We start from the raw sequence: 18,437 nt of genomic DNA on the forward strand, positions 1-18,437 counted from the left end.
TGATCTCGCTGAGCCTCCTCCGGTCCTCGCTCTGGCATCGCTGCTGCAACGGTCATGTAATATCGAGATTGTATGCCGCAACACTGGAAACGCATAGGCCAAAGGTGTCTAAAGCTTGACTGGCATGGCAGAGGGACTTGGGAATCATTATAGATGACAAACAATGGGAACATTGTTGTTCTGAAACTAAAACAATTTCCCTTAATGGGTGTCACAGGCTCAAACACTTCAAATACCTCAATCAGGTCTATTATACTCCATCCCGGCTGTACAGGTATGGTCTCCGTGATAACGCAAAGTGCTCTAGATGCTCAGAGGAAGAAGCCGGTTTTCTACATGTGGCATGGGCTTGTCCGGGCAAACAGCTTTTCTAACAGGCGGTTCTCCGGGAGTTAGTTTTCATCACAGATCTGCTGGTGGAGCCTGGCCCCATGCTGGCGTTGCTAGACTATGATAAGCATTTACCACCCGCAACAAGATGACTAATAGCTGTGGGGCTTCTTCTGGCAAAGAGGCGCATGGGTTTGCGCTGCAATAGGGGCCCCTTGCCAATGGTGGGGGAATGGATAAGGGATATAACGTATTGCAGCCTGCAGTCTGACATATATGGCGAACTCCTTCCAGCCTGCAGTCGCTCAAGGGACATTTGAGGCACGTTTCCGACTTACTTGCAGTGATGGGAAGCGAGAGAAGCATCCATCGATTGAGCTGAGATTGGGTGGCCACTGGCGAGGGTCTTGATGAAGGGGAGACAGGATTTGTATCTGCACTGTGTAATTGGTTATGGGCCAGCTGCGCACACGCTATAACCAGGGATGGCCTGCACCAGGCATAGGGTGATGACAACAATAGAGATGTTAGACATGTTATTTATTTAGAGATACAACAGGAAGTAGTCCGCTGTCATGGAGAAGGGATGGCTACGAAGGAGAGCTGAAAGTGGGATCACTGGAAAAATATACTATTCATTGATATCTGATTGTTTGTAAAATGTATGCTATTGTTATTATGCACTAAAAACTCAATTTAAATTTTTTTTTTCTTTTTAAAGTACAACACTGATGTTAACCTAAAGAATGGTCTTTGAAAGTCCTTCAAAAATACAGGAAAATACCTAGCCATCAACACTTAGATACATTAAATGGACCAATTTAAAGGAAATTAGATTTACCTCATTAAATAACAACTTAGCATCTCAGCAACAGATATTTCAGAGTGTTTTCATTTGAAGGCTATGAGCTTTCTTTTCAGATTCCACTGGAAGATTAATACACAGCATTGCTACATAGTGCTGCTGTTAAGGGGCACTCCACTCTGAAATCTTAGTATGTTTGACTTTCTGTAAACAATTAGGCTATTATTTGTATATTGCAAGGGCTTTATTGGTTTATACATCCTCACCAATGATAAATGACAGCTTGTGATCAAATCATTTACTGACTTCCAGAAGATGCATACACATCTGAATTCAATCAGCTACACGGTCAGTAATTTTGTTTTGTATAGTCTGTTTTGTCAGTGTTTATACTAAACATATCTTCCCTGTGTTTAGTAGGTGTTCTCCTGTCTTTCATCCCTATTTCCCATAACTTATATATCTAAAGCCTTCTTGTGTGTGTCCTGCTGAAAAAATTACACTTATCTGTTTGCCCATGTCACAACATGTCAATGTGTAATTTTATTCTATTTCAGGCATCTGTGGATGATCTGCGATCCATATTTCAAAATATAGTCACATGGGTGGTGACTACAGTTATTGGCATTTTATACCCAGCTGTCACAATGTATGAAGACAGGGTAAGGATTCTAGCCCACAAAATGCCTCAAGAGCAGTACTCTATATCAGACTCTTCAAGTATTTCTGATCTAAAGAGCACAACTGAGGACGAGATTGAAGATATTCCATTATTAACACCCCCTATACAAACAACATCTTTTTATGAGAGGATTAAAAGTGAGGAGAAGATCCAATCATTGCGGACACAATCATCTTTAGAAATATGTGAAATGTACAAAGAAATGTCATCAGTGAGAGCTATAGAAAAGTCTAGTTCTGTGCCTAACATACCAGAAATGATTACAGATTTTCCACAGAAATCTTTATCTTGCAAATCTGATAGCTATATTTCCAATCTGACCAGGCCTTCCTTTCTCGGATCACCATTTCCAGAAAGATTGATCCCTAGGTCATCTGGTCCAAGTTCCAAAATAAAATTAAGTTCAAGTGTACTTCCATACAATCTTGAGCTGGAGACATCTCAGATCTCAGTGGTACAACCAGAATTGGAAGATGAGATCCGTGCCTATGATGCTGTGGAGCCAGTTTCTCAGTCAGACCTGGGTTCTCTCAAACTTGAAGAACGTATATCTACCTGCATTATGTCAGAAAAGCCAGATTCTGTGCAAATGGGCATAACTGAGCCAGAGCAACACCTTTTGAAGCTTGTTAGATCCCAGCTGACACAACTATCAGAGGAGATTGTTGAAAACACCTTTAAGAAAATTATTACCGATTTGAGTTGTTCGTTTTCATTTGTCAGGGATTCGTCAGAAGTCTGTTTTGCAACTATTACAGAAATCCAGCCAGAAGAATGTTGGACTGAGTTGGAGTCCCGTTCTGAAGCAACAGAACATAGTACATTAGAAGCTTTGATCTCAAATCTTGAAGTAAGTTGCATCGCAAAGGATGTCACTGAACATATATTTGGGAAGTTAGAGTCAGCTGTCTTGGAAACATACACAGCTGCTACATCAAGGAAAGATGAACACAGCAAAGATTCAGCACACTCTTCGGTTTATCAAGAGAAAGAAGCATCTCCCAAAACACCAGCATCACTATCTTTGGCATTTTTGTGTGGAACAGCAAAAGAAATCATTAATATTGTGTCTGATAAACTGGAATCCTTTGCTACCTCCAAGCAAAAACGCATCTGTGAAACTCAACTGTCTGACAGCAGAAAATCACTTATAGAAAATATCATTCAGCAACTATGTGACACAAGTGAAGAGAAATCCAGTGAAATGGCAGAAGAAAGTGCAGGCATTGCTCTATATGATCACAGTGTTGAATTAGTCCCAACAAGTTTCAGAGAACAGATACGGGGATTCATTTTTAAAATGGATCTTTCAGGGTCTCAGATATTCGCTTATATTGGAGACATTTTGAAAAATGTATTAGGGAGTATGGAGAAAGAACTTGATCGTAATATGATTCATAAATCATCAAATGAGCAAATATCTTCAAACGAAATCAGTTTTCTATATGAACTAGTTAGTACTATACTAAATCAGGTAAATGTGTTTGATTGTAAAGATCATTTACAAGCTGAGAAATCTGAGACTGTGGAAAATTGTATGAGATTGCCACACTGTTCGCTTAATGAGCAAGACTGTCTTACTGAAAGCAAACCCGAACCTATTCCTGTAAATCCCAAGCGATCTGTAATTTGTCAAAGACTTGAAATCTATGAAGACATTAATGTCCCTGGAATGGTAGTTTATTCAGACAGAGAAAGTGAAGGTGAATGTTCTAATCTTATGTCCTCCTGTGCAGAACGAAAACGATCAAGACATAAAAATAGGCACAAATATGATGACAAATCTGGATTTCAAAAATGTGATTTGAAGTCTGGGGAAAATCTTGTTTCTGATGCTGAAGAACTAGGATTCCTCAATCAAGATTTAGCTAAGAAAAATAAAAACAATAACAAAACTGTGAAATGTCCAATACTAGCAGCAGCAGAAAGTGTTGTAGCCAGCATTTTTGCAAAAATAATGCTGGATATTGACCCTTGTGTTTCGTTAACGAAAGAGAAAGCAGGTTGGGACAGCACAGAGAGGGTCGAACAAGAACTTATTATTGAGAAGTCAAAAGCAAACAACAAGTTAAGTGACATACATTTTTTCTCTGCATCAGACCTTGAATTATTTGCACTTGATATTACAGAGTCTATAATTAAGATGCTGAAAGTGGTGTCTAAACTCATATGCACTTCAAACACAGAATTTGTTTTTGCACCATCTGAAGATGTATGCGGGCCCCTCAGCACATTAAATGATGTCCTGGATAATACTCACACTGTGTCCTCAGTAGAGCTATCAGATGTAAGCATTTCATCTAAAGAAAATAATGAGCAGAATAAAGAAATATCAGCATGTCAGACATGCACAACATCAATCGTAGGACACCAGCTTGCCTCTAAATCGCAAACATCACTTATGCTAAATGATGTAGGTGAACAGATTATAATCATGATTTTAATGAAATTGAGAAAGTTCTTCTATTTAAAATGTGAATCAAAATCTGAATATCAATTATTTGAAAACACATTTTCAAGTGAATTCCCCTCATATGCTGATATACCACCACTCTTGCAGGCTACACTTGAGCCACTTCCAGATAACTTATCCAGACAAATTAGCATCCAAGTAAGTAAACCTGACAGTTCCAAATCAGATCATTCTGGTTCAAAAAACTGTATGCTACAGCTAGAACTGTGTAACTGTGCAAACAAAGTGATTAAGAACATTATGGATATTATCCAGAAAGAATTAAATGCAGATAGCCTCAACCAGCAAAGTGTGTCATCAGAAACATATTCTGATGAAAATGTGTCCTTTGCCCATGCCGATTGTTCCCCAGTTGAGTCACAGGAGAAAAACCTTTTGTTGCCTGAAGGAAAATCTCTACCAGAAACATATACTGATGAAAATGTGTCCTTTGCCCATGCCGATTGTTCCCCAGTTGAGTCACAGGAGAAAAACCTTTCGTTGCCTGAAGGAAAATCTCTACCAGAAACATATACTGATGAAAATGTGTCCTTTGCCCGTGTGGATTGCTCCCCATTTGAGTCACAGGAGTTAAAGCTTTTATTGCCTGAAGGAAAATCACTGTCTAGTGAAAACATTAGTAAAAACATAGTAGTAGTAAGCTCATTTATAAATAACATCTTGAACCTTTTATGCAGTGAAAAGTATGTAAGTGAAATGGTGTCGAAGTATTCAGCGGAATGGTCAACAACATCTAATTTATCACATATACAAGAAAAGGATCCTAATGTTCAAGACAATCATACTGACAAACTAAAATATGCAGGAAAAATTACATTAAGCAAAAATTATTTGAAAAATGGAACAGAATTTCCAATGCAAGAGTGTTCTCCAGAAGACTGCATACTGCATTTTATTGTCAATAAAGTAGAGGCTGAAGTTATCTCAGTAGTTGCCAACATTGTATCTGAAATGATGCAAAAATTTGCTCATAGTCACACATTTCCTTCGCATGTTGTTTCGTCAGTAATCACGTCTTCTTCTGTACAGTCTCTTGAAATCTCATCGGAGCCAAATATCTATGACCCTAGCAAATTACAATCTGAATATTCAGTTGATGAAGCATCATTATTGAATTTAGAAATTCAGCTTATGTCTTATGATATTGTTGAAGATATGCTCAATAACTTATGCATTTTTGTAGTAGATCAGTCGAAAACAGTAACAGACTACAGAAACAGGACTGAGATACATGATCCTTGTATAATTGAGGGTGAAATTGCTGAACCAGGTCTTACCAGAGAGTTTCCCTTATCAATGTTAACCTCAATAGCTGAAGATATTTTTATCACTGTGCTAGCCAAATTTGAAAGGTTTGTGAAACTGAAGCTAGGGTCCTGGCAAGAAGCTACCTCTGAAGAATCAAGGCAGGGCTTGGCAGAAGGGGACGAGCCCCAAAACATTGTAGACCCATTAGAAGTGAAACGAAATCAATCAATGCACATATTTACTTCTCAAGAGTTAGCTGCATATGCTGATGCTTCTGGCACAGAAATGCAGAGTAATGAAAGTAAATTAACTTTGAAGTGCAAATTACATTCATATGCAAAAGATATAAGCCATACTATTATGAATGTCATCCAGAACACAGTAGAGGAGGAAACCCAAAATTGCATTTTAAGTATGTTTGAATCAGCTAATGAAATAGACATTATTAAAAAACTGTGTAGTTTCATTGTAGGGCAGTCTTCTGCTCAAATAAAAGAAACGGGAAAAGAGTTTGTGTTGGACTCAAATTCAGTTCAACAGCTAGAAGAATTTAAAAATGACAATGCTTATCTAGGGGTATGTATATCTGACTTCATTTCTTCACCTGAACGTGAAGAAGAATCAAAGGACAGACAACAGCAATTTGAAAGTACCCTAGGCAAACCAGAAAGCCTTACAATGTCTCCAGTTGAAGTGCAGCATTCGTCAAAGCAAATGTATACTTACTCTGATCAGATAGCTGTTTTGAAAGTGCTTAAAAATGTGAAAGACTATATTTTTGAACATGTTTTCAATAAACTGCAAGAAGATTGCAAAGACATCCAGCGTTCTCAAATTGTACAAGGAGTTAAGTTAATTCTAGGTGATATGTTTCTAAAATATTTCATGGACGTGATTCTGCCTCCTTTCTTCACACATTCAGGAGAACTCAGTGCCACCTCCAAAAAAATGGTTTATGAAACATTCCTGAAGCTAGATGGCAAATCTGCATGCACCTTAGATTCTGCATCAGCGGACTCAATTCCTCCATATGATACTATAAAAATTATATTTTTAAAATTTCATTCCGTTTTCTTCTCATCTGTGAGTTTAGAAGAAATACTGTGTTCAGAAGAATGTAACCATCATCCCAATATTAAAGCTATTATAAAACAATCAAACAATTTACTTGAGCTTGCAGACAAACAGGATAGTGAGCTTAAAACAACTGATGAAATAGATATCGGTTCACAACAGACAACAGCTGTTGAGTTTCAAAACAGTCATTTTAGAAAAGAAAAAATACATCCCAGTTCCTCAGCCACATATAGCAATGTGGATCATATTTTGAAAGAGGTTGCTACACGGATTGAAGCTTTAGCCGCTTTGAACAATGCATCCCTAGAGTGTGTTGACAGCTTAAATAAAAATTCAGCTAGGGATTCTGCATCATATTCCTCAGTGGAACACAGTCCTTTTTTAGAAGGCATTCAAAAGGCTCTTATGGGTGATAATGCTGACATAGGAGCTCTAAATAAAAAGACTGTATCAAGCCAACTGCTGCCAAAAAAACTCAATGAATATGCAAGAGAAGTTGTCAACACTATTTTAACAGGGATAAAGAAAAGGATTGAAGAAGAAATGAAATCAAAAATATTTTCCATGGATTTCCGAGAAAAAAATAGTCTTGCTAGAAAAATCATTCAACTGGTTTTGGACTGTGTGTTAAATAGAAAAGAGTTTCCTCCAAATGACTATACACTTCAAGAAGCTTTAGGATTAAATATGCATATATCTGTGGCTCCTCATAATCCATTGGCCCAAAATGCTCAAACTTTTCATTTTGAACCCTCTTCGCAAGAAAGGATCCTTGCTCATGTAGATACTCCATGCTCCCGCCAACAGGATGACGAAGCAGAGGGTAAATCACAGTTGAATACTGAAGATTCAAGTCAGAGTTTCCTGCCACAGGCTAAAGATTTCCCTTCTCTTACATCACAAATTCAGCATAAAAACATTTTCCCTGAAATGCTTAGTGAGGAGCTTGCTTTTAGACAAGCACTTGAATTTCAGATAGGCAATACAGTTGAAAATGCTTTAAATGATATTTTTCAAAGAAGAATGTACGATGGAGAGAACTGTCATTTTCATACTAGTTGGCACGAGCAAGAAACATTTAATAATAATGTGTCGCAGTTTTCTGAATCAAATAATACATTTTCAAATAAAGCTAAAATGTGTTCGCTTATTTCTAAACCTGACATAAATTATGTGTCAAATGCTGTGGTGGGCATTGTGCTTGAAAGTCTGTGTTCTTCATCAAAAATAGACATGGATGCAAATGGATCAAATCCATTGAAAAAAGGAATTCAACCTAAATCCTCTGCTGAAAGTATGATCGAAAAAGTTGCAACTCGGTTGAAGTCTTTCACCACTTTACCACCTGACTCAAAATTCATTGTTGAACTGCAAAGGAAAAAAAATGTAATTACTGCAGAATCTTCAACATCCGAAGATAACATTGAAGAAATTACATTGCGCAGACAGGTACAACCAGCCTTTCCAGAGCTTATAACTTCTTTTTCTGAATCTCCATCCGCAGCAGCACGTTCCAGAATAAAAAGAAATATATGTGGAAAAATCAGAAATGAAGACGAAGGCCAGCTCCAGTTTGATACACATGCAGAAATAATTGTTTGTAAAATTTTGGAATTCATTAAAAGTGATATGAACAGTAGGATGGCGCACCAAGAGTCAAGGCGGAGCATACCATGCGAGCAAAGACTTGTGCGTGACACAATTGAAAACCTGTTACAAAGCTTTCCGACCAAAGAAAGTAGGTGCTGTGTAAATATTCCAAGAATAGGCGTATGTGAGCATATGCCTTCACAGATGCAAAATGAAGTACAATCGTCTGAAAACAATAAATGTTTAAACGTTGAACTTGATAGCATAAAAATATCAAGCAGTGAAAATCTGTCTCCTAATTTTAAAGATGCTGATTCAAATCAAAAGAGTTCCACGTTGCAAGAAAATCCCCTCAAACAACCCCCTAATCCTCAGAATATTACAGATAATCAAATGTATTCATTAACCGATACATTTAATTATTGTAGCCAAGTACGAAATGCTATCTCCTCATCAAATATTCATGTGAAATTAGAGCAGATACAAACAGACATAGAGCGACCTGCAGCTGGGATTGAAACATCTGTAAATGAAGATGCACCTTTATCAAAACTGAGGTGTGCCAAAAGTAAAAAAAATAGCAAGTCAAAAAGTGTCTTGTATCAAATGCTTGTCTTGAAGGATTTTGAAGTTAGAGAAAAACTACATTCCCAAATATGTGAAGCTGTTATTGAACCACTATCCAATATGTTTCTAAGAATAACGGAAAAGGAAGAGCGCTTAATTTTTCTTTCAACAGCAGGTGAACAGAATAATGAATCTGCAGTGTATGCACATTCAGTGCCTCAAACACCCTGCAGATTAAGAAGTAAAATTGTCAGAAACACAATTATTGGGCCAAACTTTTACTTTGCGGCTGACAGTATGATTGATGAGGTGCTTGAAAGGTTGCTGTCAGCTGCAGCTCCTGGTGATGTTATAAAACAGTTTGGTTTGAAAGGAATACATCACTCTGTTTATCATTGCAACCCTGTAAAGAAATACGATGGAACTAATATTATGGAAACAAGGAACGAAAAGGAGACATTTAGACCTTCCCAGGAGAAAGAACAAGTATGTTATCATGACCTCTTATCATCCAAACAAAATCATTCAGGGGGTGCTAATGAAACAATCAGAACTTGCAAATGCTCTTCTTCCCTTTCATCATCTCAACTTCACCCTGTTGGCTGCCAGATAAATGAAAACATTGATAGCACAAATGTGCTTCAATCAGTTAGAGATGTAATTACCAACGATATTTTAAAAGCAATTTTACATAAACTACGTATGTTTTTGGCTTTAAAGTTACAAGATTTTGTTGCTACTGGAGACCAAACAAAAAATAAACCAGGGGTTACAGAAGCTCCTAATATACGTTACAAACAAACAGTCAGCATATCTCCAACTCCTAGTGCTATAATGGATTTTAATCTTTTGAAAAAAGATGTTAATATTGGTGATACAAATACGTGCATTTCACCTGTGTCAGCAGAGGATTCCATTAAGACATCTGAGCAAGAACATGAACTTAAGATGATCGCTGTCGAAGTGGCAAGAATTATTTTGAGTTTTACTAAAAATGAGTTGGACAAAGAAATGCAAAAAACAGCTCTAATTAAAAATACTCTGGATTACAGCACTAATTTTAACGCAAGTAAAATTATTAATCATCTTTTAGATGTGTGCACTACAGCAAAAATACAAAATAGATATGTTGTTACAGACTTTTCTGCTAAACATCTCGCACATGAAACTGGTACTGCAAATATTTCCAAGAAGGCATCTAGCTGTTTGAGTGTACCCATAAAACAACATTACCACAAGAAAAGGGACACAATTTCTATTGAACAACATCTGAGCAATTCAATGGAAAACACTTCTGTGCAAGAAGCGAAAAGAAAATGTAAAAAACCCTTTTTAGATGACTCGGTTAAACAACAAGGCACAACTCAAAGTGCTGAAGACAGTAACTCACAATGGCATCATATCTCAAAAAAAGTTCTACAGAAGGTATTTAGAAGAGAGGAATTTGGGTTAGAAGAAACATTTGAAATGCTGGATATGGTGAAATGTGTGTTAAATGAAATTATTCACAGGATGATTATAGATCTGGGACATTTGCTGCTATCTCTTCCATACTTTACTAAACAAACAACGTGCAATCCTTCAGGTCCTTCTACTTCTGAACATAACATTGTATCATGTACAAACTTCTTGAAGTTTAATTCCAAATCACATGTTAAATCCAAGGCAAATGTCATTGTTGAATTTGTACTCTCACAATTATACAGTGATATTATAACAGCAGTGCAACCCAAGGATTCTGTTGTAGGAACCAAATACGTTTGCGGCCCTCAGGAAAGTTTACAGAGTCAAGCCTCTCATTTGAAAAAGTCTGGCCTTGACAAAGGCGAAATGGAATATGCACAAGTAATTCCAAAGAATACACTTGGCAATACTGGCCATTCAACAATTAGGCATGCTTTACAAGATAAACCTTCAATAACTCCTGAGAATCATAGAAATGTTAGAATCTCCCCATTAACAACCACCCAAAAACTGGTACAACATATAGCAATTGTAATGGAATTATTTGTTAAAACTCGACTAGAACATATAACTATATCTGAACCTCATCGAATAGTTAATATGGCAAATGAGTTTAATCAATGCACAAAACAAAGCAACAGAGCAGGAGATTCAGTGTTCAAGTCATTTAACACTAGTATTATAAATAAGAGAGAGATACTCGCAGAAGAAATAGTTTTACCAAAGATACATATTTTAAGCCCCTTATTAATTTTTCCGAGTTGCATTTCTACAAAAGATCCTAAAAAAATATTAGCAAATGTCTCTGTGTCAAAACCTGTGTTGGAGGTCTATGCAAAATATGTGGTACATAACATTTTACAAATGACTGAGAATGAGTTAAAAAAAGAGACATGTCAAAGTGCTAAACTAGATGTTGACGTGTTATCTTTTTCAAATATCACTGCTGCGAATAACATTATTAGTTCACTTCTGGAGGATTTAAGGTTTGAGAATGATCTGGAGGTCCTTTCTTCAAACATCATGGAAACTGAAAACCATGCTATGTTACCGAAACCTCATTCCTATAGATCTGCAAATAGTTCTCCTGTGTTCACTAAGAGAACCAATGCTATTCCCTCAATAGTGTTTAAATCAGATGATACAAAATGTCACTCTGTTCAAAGAAATCATCAGTTGAAATGTTTAAACTTTCATGTGGACTTTGAAACACAGAGAACCCCAACAAAGATCCTAAACATTCCAAGCTATTCACAAAATAGAATTAATCACAAAGCAGACTTGAAAACTAAATCCATAAAAAATGTTGCAGAAGAACTGCATAGTTTAGAGAAAAACAAAATATATCAGGAGCCATTCATCACTCATCAAAATAATACTTTACAAGTCTGCCCTGAAACCACACTCCTTCCAAAAAAAACGATACTAAAGAAAATATCTGAAATAAACACAGAAAATTCTGAATTGGGTTATTGTTTTGATAGGTCATTTGAAACTCATGAATCATCAAAACATATAATGAGTGAAAACCAAACACCTCTTAACTTAAACAGGAAAAAACAGGTTATCTATATAACTGAAACGTTAAACAGTTTTAGGTTTGAAAATGAGAAAGATGAGAAAGCCATGATGATGACAATATCTAAATCAAGTGAAGAAATCAATTCTACAGTTTCCTTACATGCACTAGACAGAAGATGTGTGTGTACACCATTTACTAAAACAAGGGCTAAATTCCCAGAACTAAAGTTTGTTTCATGTGACCGTTGTACATCGGAATTGAATTCAGCAGGAAACAGGCTTCAGAAGAGATGCAAAAGAAATAAAATGAAAAAGAGGAAGAACACAAAATTACAGAAATCTCAAAGTTGTTGTGACTTAGATTACTCAGAGAGAATGTTTTCAAAGAGAATACGCAACAGTGTTGCAAATCCTACTAAATCTGATAGTGAACTTTCACAGAGAATACTTTCACCTTTTAGATCTGGTCTTTTATGTGCCAGGAGCTCAATCAGAAGCACTCCATCAAGCACTATTGCAAGTGAACCAACACTTAATAAACTTTCCCCGAACTTGGTGCAGTCTGCGATTGATACAGTGTTAACTCCAACTGTAGCCAATGAACATTCATCAAATTCCACAAGTAAGGAAACTGACTTAAAACATCTTACATCCATCAATGATAGCATGCCATCAAAGAGCATGGACATGACTAAAGTGGAGGAAAGGGATCAAAACTTCAAAAATGACTCCTCATCTGATGCACATGAAACACACTCATTATGTGTTAGTAAAGACCAAACAGAGTTGATAGTCAAGAAAGATGGCATACATCCTAAGATTAATCTGTTTTCTGACAGTCTTGTGAACTTATTAGTTCAGGAAATTTTAAGAAGAGTATCCAATACAAATAATGTAACCAAACACACCATTCAAAGAAATATGGAATTTTGCAACACATTTTTGAAGTGGATCTGTAAGGACAGTGTGTCCCTTGTGATTAATAAAATAAGCAGTTACATACTTACACGTAGGCAGGAAACAGATGACAAAATGAGCATTGATGAAACCATGTTGAAGCCATGTTTTGACAAGCCAGTTTTAGAAACGTTTTCGCAAGATCGGAATTACATTTATCTGTCTGAACTAATTTGTTTCATATCCAAGAGTGAAGTGATCAGCATGCAGCATTCTGTAGAGCAGTTACTTTCACAGAAGGCATTTGATATCTTTAAAAAACAGTTGTGCAAATCTGATATGAGATGGCTTTCGGAAGAAGTAGTTGGAATTGCCATTGAAATGCTAGTTTTAACTTTCTCTACAGATAGTTCCTTAATACCTACAATCAAGTGCTCAAATGCCAATAATGATGGCCACAATAATGCAAGTGCCATTCAACATGATTTGCCATTGGTCGTAAATAAAGAATATTCTCAGAAACATCTGAGACATGAATCCAATGATTTATCAGATGCTAAAACATTTTCAAAGAAGGAATGCAATGCTATTTGTGAAAAATTGTCATTTGTTCCAAGAACTCCAAAGACAGAAGATATTGCAAGCAAAATAGCTGCAGATTTAACAAGATTAGATTTTACTATGAAAAAGATAGATGTTTCAGTTGAAACAATACTACAGAGAACAAATCTGTTGCAATCTGCTCATTCAAAGACACCACAGCCAGTAACAGATCAGTATCAGTGTTTCCATACACATTTTCAGACAATTTTGAACAATAGTACTCATAAAGAATCATGTGACACGAGCATGAAAAACCAAAGGCAATTTTCAAAACATTCCACTACTGAATTGTATACAACAGTATTGGAAGATATTGTTTCTCGAATTGCATATAAAATATTTCCTTCATTTCCAAACACCACCAGAATTGTAGACAAGAGAATTATGATTTCAGAGCATGAGTTATATGAACTTGTAACTAATCTAAAGCTTGAGATGTTGAAAGAAGTTACTTGTTTTGATTTTTGCAATACACCAGATGTGAATGTAGGAAACTCTTTAGACTCTGTTATTGATGTTAAAAAAGTGGTTAACTCTGTCTATCACAATGTTTTACATAATTGTGAATCTCAAGCAGCACTACAAAATCAGATTGCAAAAGGAAACACAGATGTTGTACATAATATTGCCAGATTAATATTAAAAGAAATAATTTATAATTATCCTCAATCAGTTTCCTCCGGAGGATTACCATCCCAATCGCTTATCTCTGCACTAAAAGATTGTGTTGATCAACAAGCTCCTGATGAGATGATATTATCATGTGAGCCCAGCAGTTCTTGCGATACCATTATTTATTCTGCCACATTTTTAGAGGAAATTATTTCTGAACTTTTATTGAGAATCGTTCTGCCATTTCCAGAAAACATCAAGTGTGACAAAAGGCTAAACAATTTTGAAGTCCAACTGCGTGCAATTACTTCAAAACTAAATAAGCTTATCTCTGCATCTCTTACACAGTCAAATGTTAAATTAATAAGACTTGCCGAAGGTGCTCCATTCACTAAAAGTGTTGAAAAAGACATTGATAAAGTTGTTGACTCAGTTTATTCTGATATTTGTAAAGAATCAGGATCACAGCTACCAGTTTACACAAATTTAATGAATGACAGCAGCGGTTTGTCTGAGAAAATGATCAAGTTGATTTTGGTCAGAATAACTAAATATGCCCTAGAAAGAGATATTTCTGAAAAGATGACATGTTCTTACACCATGCTTGATGCTGATACAATCATTCAGAAAGTTATTTCGAATATTTGTGAAACCAGTTGCAAATGCCCACCCACAAAACATCATTCAATCCTGCTTTCTACATCTACATGGTTAAAAGAAGTACTTACCAAGTTAATAGCTATGATCTTCCCTACATTCCACAATGCTGACATGCCTTCAGAACATCTACTAGATCCTTATTTAATATATGTAGCTCAAACGTTAAATCATAAAGTACTTCAGAACATTTCAAATTATGCAATTTGGGATGCTAAAATTCTGAGTGTTAGGCTAGGATCACAAACACCAGAAGAGGTTCTACAAGTTGTCAAATCAATTTACAGGGATGTATTGCACATATACAAAACGAGAGAAGCTGTGCAAACAGCTTTAACTAACAACAGTGACGCTATCTTTGATAGAATAGCTTGCTTAATCATCATAAAAATTGGTCATCAGAACAAGCCAGTGCAATCTGTAGAAATGTTCTCTACATCTGCAACTTCATCGGAGAATAATATTGTGGATGGAGCTGTCCTTGATATCACAAAACAAAGTAAATCTCTTCCACCTGTTGAACAATGTAGAGATTTATCATTCAAAGTGTTCCATTCGTCTTCATTTTTGGAAGATGTCATTGCTGGTCTAATTTCCAATTTTTTTTTAAAACCAAATGTCATGAATGCTACATTTGGGAACATATCATTATGTGACCTACGGGAGTCAGCACTGCAATTAGTAAATCCTGTCCTAATTGGAATTAAAAAACAGCAACTCAAGATTGTGGAGGTTAACAGAGAAACTTGTCATCTTCACCCAAATAAAAGTACTGTGAACAAGTCTATTAGTGTAATTTATGATATTTTATCAAAGCAGTCTGGACATCATCACAAATTTGAAGAGGATATAGCAAATTATAGTGATAGTTTTGTTGAAAGAATGATTATTTTATTGTTGGAGGAAAGTGTTAAGTACCAAATAAAGCCACTCATCCCAATGACATTGCCTATTCACGAGAACAATACACTTGAAGCTAGTAATATTGTCCAGAAAATTGTAAATAATACAATAGAATCCAGAAGTGAAGTGTCAACCTGTGAATCGACTGCAAATGATATGACTGCTTGCCTCACTGAACCAGTTAGTGTTGACTCCCTAAAGCCCTGTGATGAAAACCGCCAGTCAAAAACATTATCAATTGTACTATCATCAACAATTGTACAAGAAATTGTGGCAGAGTTCCTCTGTAAACTATTTTTTAACTGCCCAACATTGGCATTAGAGACAAAACACATTTCAATAATTAAATTGGAAACCATTACTGAGAAGGTATTAAGTGCATTGTTACACAAGATTTCAGAAAAGAAAATACAGCTTTTTCCAGATAACAATGAAGAATTGGATACACATAAGAAACATAACCTGATTGTAGAAAAAGTGGTTGATGTTGTTTACAATAATATTTATCAGTTGTCTGGATCTCATCTATCAATGTATAAAAGCTTGACAAATGAGAAAATGATTGTAGCACAAACATTAGCTAACTTAATTATTGCAGAAATTTGCAACCTTCAGCTCCTGTCGGGGCATACTGAAGATAAATTGATGGATAACTACGTAGACATAAAGTCGAGTTATATTGTACAAAAAGTTCTTAATGATATTAGAGAAATGCCAGCTTGCAGTAAACATTTAGAGTGCAATAGCCGTGGACTGCATGCACCTCTTTTAGAAGACATTGTAAGCCAGTTTTTAGCAAAATTAGTGATACCATCTAGATATGCCCATCCTGCGAAGTCAACACGTAATTTACCTGAAGCTGACATGCATAAAATAGCTTCACAGTTTATCAATGCAGTGGTAAAGGAAATGGCAAAATGTAACATTAATATTGTAAAATCTACTAAAGAAGAACAATTACATGCAAAAGAAGATAATTTTCTTGCACTAATGGTAGACTCCGTTTACGTCAGTGCCTTAAATGAATGGGGTGGCTCCCCTTGCCAAATTTTTAATGCTCTTCTAAGGGAAAATACTGGCATTTTTGAAAAACTTGCAGGTATTTTAGTAAATACAATTTTCAGATTCCAGATTCACATGTTTTCTACAGCAGGTGCATCATCTAGTTTATATACTGAAAATTATGTTGATGAATTTGTTCAGAAAGTTAAAAAATACATAGCTGTCCATTCTGATTTAAGTAGGAAGATGGAATACACTTTGAAAACAATCACAGAGAAGAAAGAAGACAAAACCGACAGTAAGCTGCCAAAAATAATTCCATTTATTAGAAATGAACCAATGAAAGTGGATACATCGATAATAGCAGAACATCTATCAGTGCTTTCAATAAAAACAGAACCACTAGACTTTCTCAAGAAAGTATGTTTGATTCAGACTGGTCAAACCCTTGACAGTCTAAGAAATGCCTCTATATCTGGGAAAGGAACAATGGATGAAACAAATGAAGAAGTTTCTCTATTGTCTGATTTTACAGTGGATGATAAATGTAAAGGACGTGCAACACTGGATAAATTTGGAAGATTATATGTTAGACCAAATAAGGTAAGGAAGAAGAACAGTTTAAACAATTAAAATACTTGCAATTTGACCCATGTAGTTACCACCAGTTCTGTTCACGCACAGGTGAAATTTAAGGCTGATGTTTAGGGCTTATTGGACTGATCCCATGAAAAATATATTGGTGGGTTTATCAGCTGTTGGTGGGGAACCAGTAGGTCCCTAATGGGACAGCATCAACTCTTTATCAGTCATGGAACAATTTACCTGCTGGGCATCTGCTACAGGACTTCCTGAGCCACAGCACTAGAAGCCTTGCTCAATTTAGGACGAGCTTTCAATATTGATTTTTCCTGTCCAGGTCAACCAAGGGAGGCATGCATACCCAGACAACAAAAGAAGATATTTCTTATGCACAACAGGAATTCTACCTGTACATCAGGGACTTTTTTGTTTGTTCTGTTGAAAGCAACAATATTGCCACAATCACCTTCCTCCCTGTTGTGGGTTTCTTTCAGCAGAACAAAATCTCATGTCCACCAATATGCATGTTTGCTGTAAGTGCTATTGCCTCATCCTTACATCAGATGCAGTTCTCAATATATGGTAGCCCCCGGTCTGCAAGTCTCATTAGCCGCAGGCGACCCCATCCCTGGGGTCCAATCCTATTAAAAAAGGGGAGGGGCACCACAGGGCCTCCTTCCCAAGCCTCATTAGGCTCTGGAGATCCCATCCCCCAGGGCTGTATTTTATTAAAAAGGGAAGGGGTGCACAGCCCCCTTCCTCAAGCTTTCATAGGCCTCAGGGACCTCATCCCTGCGGCCATATTTTGTTTAAAAGGGGACAGGGTGCATGCCCCCCTCCCTGAGCCTTCTTGGTCTTTCTTTATAATAGATGGGTGTACCAGTTCCCAACTGGGACATCTGCCAAATACAATGTTGAGGGATGCAGGGGGAGCCCCAGGACCCCGCAGACCCAGCCAGCTCCCATGTGGTGTGGGAGCCAGACTTGCTTCCACCTGAGGGGAGAAGCTATAAATGCTGCTCCCTCTGGCCAGGTTCAATATGTTGTTCTTTAGTGACGCCCTCTTGGACCTAAGTTGGTTTCCTATTTTAGCTTAATTTTATATTTTACATGTTTTCGTCGCATCGTCTTTTAGCAGTGACATTTTACACACTTTGCTTGCATATTATTCTAGGAATATATTGTATGAGTTGCTTGATTTAGTCAGCCTTTTTTGACATACAATCAGTATATTTTGTTCAAGGCTAGAAACACAGTACACAACATCCTAATGCTTCTGTTGCCCGTTTGGTGACAGCCTATAACACCTAGGCATATCATTGCATCAGAGCTGTGCCTCTAATTCAGTGTCGCTTTAATGTAAACAATGCACTGATCCAGAAGGGGCAGAGGGGCACTCCAGCCAAGACCATCCTGGGACGAAT

The sequence above is a fragment of the Pleurodeles waltl genome, chromosome 2_1 (assembly GCF_031143425.1).
Source record: "Pleurodeles waltl isolate 20211129_DDA chromosome 2_1, aPleWal1.hap1.20221129, whole genome shotgun sequence".
Taxonomy (NCBI): domain Eukaryota; kingdom Metazoa; phylum Chordata; class Amphibia; order Caudata; family Salamandridae; genus Pleurodeles; species Pleurodeles waltl.